Consider the following 4326-nt stretch of genomic DNA (forward strand, 5'->3'; position numbering starts at 1 on the left):
TATACACAAAGTGTGAGTGTGAGGCCAATTAAACTCATCTGGACTGACGAGCATTTGAATGTTTTAAGCGCCACAAACCCAAAGTAGTCAGCATCATGGCCGCTCCGCTTTGATGCCTCCCTGAAGAAGCCTCTTCAACACATCTGAAGAAGAGAGGTCATGAAGGGGGCCGTCTTTTGTGTTTACAATTTACAATTCTCTTGATCTACATGGCCGATTGCTAAGGAGAGGTAAACGAAGAGAGAAAAGGAAGGACGTGGTTCCCCCTCGCTCTTCAGTATGGATTTGAAGAATCAAAACGTGGGTTTTTGCCTCGAGGCCCTCATCCAGCCGGCTTTCATGAAGAAAGAGGCGTCATTAAACCTCATCATCCCCACACACGGCAGAGCCACGAGAAAGGAAGGTAAATTCAAAGTGTGTATAATCACTGAGCTGAAAGAAACATTTACCATCACAGCATGGCTAGGTAATTATTGTGATTATTAATATTTGCCCCCATTTTTTTATGTCACAGCTCCTCAAAGATTATCAGGAAGATTTCCAAAAACTCAACCGATTCACAATAATGAAGCTTCAAGGTTCAATTAGACCTAAACTAGGCTATTGTGAAGGTCAAATGTTTTTATTTTACTTTCCTAACACTCAGAAACATCCAAGTTTTCAAAAAACTTCATAACACACTTCTGTATATTAAAAAGTTGTCCCCACCAAAGAGCATTAGCTTCAGTCTGCAAACCCACAGACGATGCTACAAAATATGTAAAGAAACATGGGCTTTAGAATGTGTCTTTATCCACTATTCAATAATTATTACATTCATCTAGCTTAAATGCTGCTCAAACCTCCTGGTTTTAGATGACCAGGAGTTCTGTGGCAGAAAATGTTATCAGATAATATAATTTTTTCATCATATGAAAATCTGTAATGTTTCATGTTACTCACATCATCGATTTTGATGTTTCCCCTGCAGTTCTTGTTGGGTTTTGCAGTGGTTCCTTTTGTCTTTTTGTTGTCAGACATATTTCCATTTCTTGCTAGCTATGTTAGCTTTTGGAACATAGCAGAATAATGAATTTGACTGGCAGCCAATCAGAAAATGAGCTTACATTTTTTTAAATAAATTACTTTTTTTACATTTTATTTTTTTTAAAAATATGATTGAATTATAGATATGGGAWTAAATAAAAAAAACATTTTTTTTTCATCTTACCTCCAACTTTCTGAAGCCCCCACAGCACCCCCTGGCAGCCTCTCACTTTGAAAAACACTGACTTCATCTACACTCTAGGAAAGGTTAAACGAGGTTTACTTGCAAAAATAAGAATGTGAAGATAATCGGTAGTTTCTTCTTGGGCTCGGCTGTCAGAAACAGACGGCTGAGTGAGTAACTGGAAGGACAAACAGGAAGTGAAGGATCACCCACCTGATGTGGTTTCCAGAGATCCTCTTCAGAGACTGACAGATCAGCAAACTTTAGTCCTCTGAGTTGTAACTGTTGAGAGTCTTTGTCTGAATCTTCGTTTACCAGGGATTGTTTCACCTGCGGGACTCTGTGGAACACAAAACTCTACATGTTGGAAACTAGAAACAATTACTTCAACATTTGTTACATTTTCACCTTCAACCGTTTGCCTTCACACTGCTCTCTGTCAAACACACAAAACCAATAGAAAAACCTGTTCCCACCCTCGCCTGTGGGGGCGCTGCACCCAGAACCACTGAAGAAAACGACACGAAATCTTCAGAATACATAAGCGTAATTTCCTTCTTAACAAAAGTGGCATCAGACTTTAGCGGCTGCAGGATTTCTTTTATGTCTCTGGTAAAAGATGAGTTGTTTCTTAGACTTTTATTTGCATTTACCCAGAATGCCCTGCGCTGTAATCCGCTTCCTACCTTTGGAAACTTTTCCGGTCCTCTTGGATCCACATATGCATTCGCCAGAGTTCACTTCACTCAAACTGAGACCCAAGTTTGGAGGCGGACCAGAGGCGATTCACGCGTCCCCAAACGAACCGGACGTTCAAGACAAACGAACCGGAGTTCGATTAAAGCTGACTGAGCTGGGCTGGTTTGGATGCAGCCTGAAGTGTTATAAAACAGCTGCACTCTTTCTTTTCCTCAGAGCAGGTTAAATATAGCACAAAGGTACCCGGACGTTCACTGTTCAGGTGTGGGTTGAAGAGACCGGGGTGCCAAGGCAACATGGGAACACAGGCAGGTATCAAGCAGGTTTCCATGTGTTCCAATGAAGCTAGAAGTAGCTTCCTGGTGTCTGTTTTCTAAGGTAAGCCCAGAATAACTCTCTTTCCTTTAGTCTAATGTTCCTTTTTCACTGACCAGAAACACGCGACTTTTTTTTTAGCAAGTTTGTTAAATTTTTATACGTACGATGAGTGTTCTATGTCCCAAACCAACTTAAGAACTGGGTAAAAATAAACTGCATGAAGCTTTTTTTTTTGTTTCTGTGTTGTCGGTTTTTACACCCAGGCAGAACATAGACAAACCCAATATTATAAATATTATAAACCATAAACCATATTATAAACCATGTTTCCTTTTTTTTATTTTTATTTTTACTTCTTTTGTTGGCTTATTGGGGCTCTCTCACCACATTTATTAACATAATCAGTCGCAGACGACGGATATACAGAGGCTTTAAAAAGTTCAAAACCAGTTAAATTTACCCTTAAGCCATTCCTATGGGTTAAACTTCTTTTAACAAGATGCCAAACAAAGTGCTCTAGTGACCAAACTGTTCAGTATGGTGCTGATTTCCATCCCAGCCACTTCACACTTGGCTCCAGTGGAAAGCTGGAGATCACGGTCTGATGGAGCCAACAGAACCACATCATCTGCAAAAAAAAAAAAAAAAAGAAAAAAGGCAGTGGCCCGAACCGGAGGCCACTAAAACTGATCCCCTCAACACTTTGGCTGCGCCTCGAAATTCTGTCCGTAAAGATCATGAACAGCAGGGACGACCTTTGGCAGCAGAACCGGGTCCGACTCACTGCTGGCAGCCTGGAGACGGGAGCGTCGGACTGATCACCAAGGAGACCATTTGATAAATAAAACTAATGATTTTCACTTAAACTGCAAATAGCCAATTAGAGGAACAATAACAGGAAAAAAAAAAGTTGCTCAAAACACATCACGGTTTAATTTCCTGTTTCAAAATAAAAGCTCTCCTTGTTAGTTTTATTTAGCACTAATTCACAAAAAAGTTATCTGAGCTTTAAAAACAAGTTCTTTCAATTATGGCTTATGGAGCACAAGACATTTTTGGCTATAAATTGTTCGGAAAAGTGTTGAAAATGGCAAAATGATACATAAATATACTTTAAAAAAAAGGAGCATTTTGTTTGGGTTCATTTAAAATAAGATTATAAACTAGCAATTAGTACTACTGCAAAGGTTCCACATGGAAGAAAATGGAACATTTGTGATCTCTGGTCAAAAAAAACCAAAAAAGCAAAATAAAATATATCAACCTAAAATATCAGCAACTCCTGCCCTGAATTTTAAATATAAGCCACAGAAAATCCTGCATGTGGCAACATCAGACAAAATATGAACATTTTGTGCATGTCTGTTTTTTTTTTAATTATTTTTTAAGAAACAGGTACCTTCAGTTCAGGTAACAAATACATGAAACATTGTTGTTGAAAATGCTGGGAACATGTTGGCCGTCACTGGAGAGTCAACCATTTCTTACAAAATCTCTTTTTTCTAAATCATTGCTGTGAACAGTCATCAGTTCTATTGCAGCTTTTATTGTTTTAACTTTGCCATAAAACTAAGAAAAGAAGCATAAACACTAAAGTGTGAKGTAACAAAAATTAGACACAGCTTGACACTGTTAAGCATTTAAAAATGTTAATTTGTGTTTTTTATACTATTGATCATCCTATGGAAATATTTTATTTTATTGAAAATAAAAATGTTTTCCAACTTTTTTCATTTTATTTTGAAAACATTTTTTAGTTTTTTCTGTTTATCTGATTCGACGATGCAAAGATAATAAAACAAAACATTCTTTTTGTTTCTTCCTTGAAACTCTTTTAATAACTCAGTTGATTTAATAAATATAAAAATAAAAAAGTTTTGTGCCCATAAAGTTAATAAAGTTGGAACAAGAACAGGCGTAGGTTTCCATGACGATGCCTTTGCTGCATACCAAAGTTTATCATGTTATAAACTACTGTCAAGTATTGAGGTGTTTAAACCTTTCCATCAACACACACACACACACACACACACACACACACACACACACACACACACACACACACACACACACACACACACACACACACACACACACAC

Source organism: Poecilia reticulata, linkage group LG6 (assembly GCF_000633615.1).
Source record: "Poecilia reticulata strain Guanapo linkage group LG6, Guppy_female_1.0+MT, whole genome shotgun sequence".
Classification (NCBI taxonomy): Eukaryota; Metazoa; Chordata; class Actinopteri; order Cyprinodontiformes; family Poeciliidae; genus Poecilia; species Poecilia reticulata.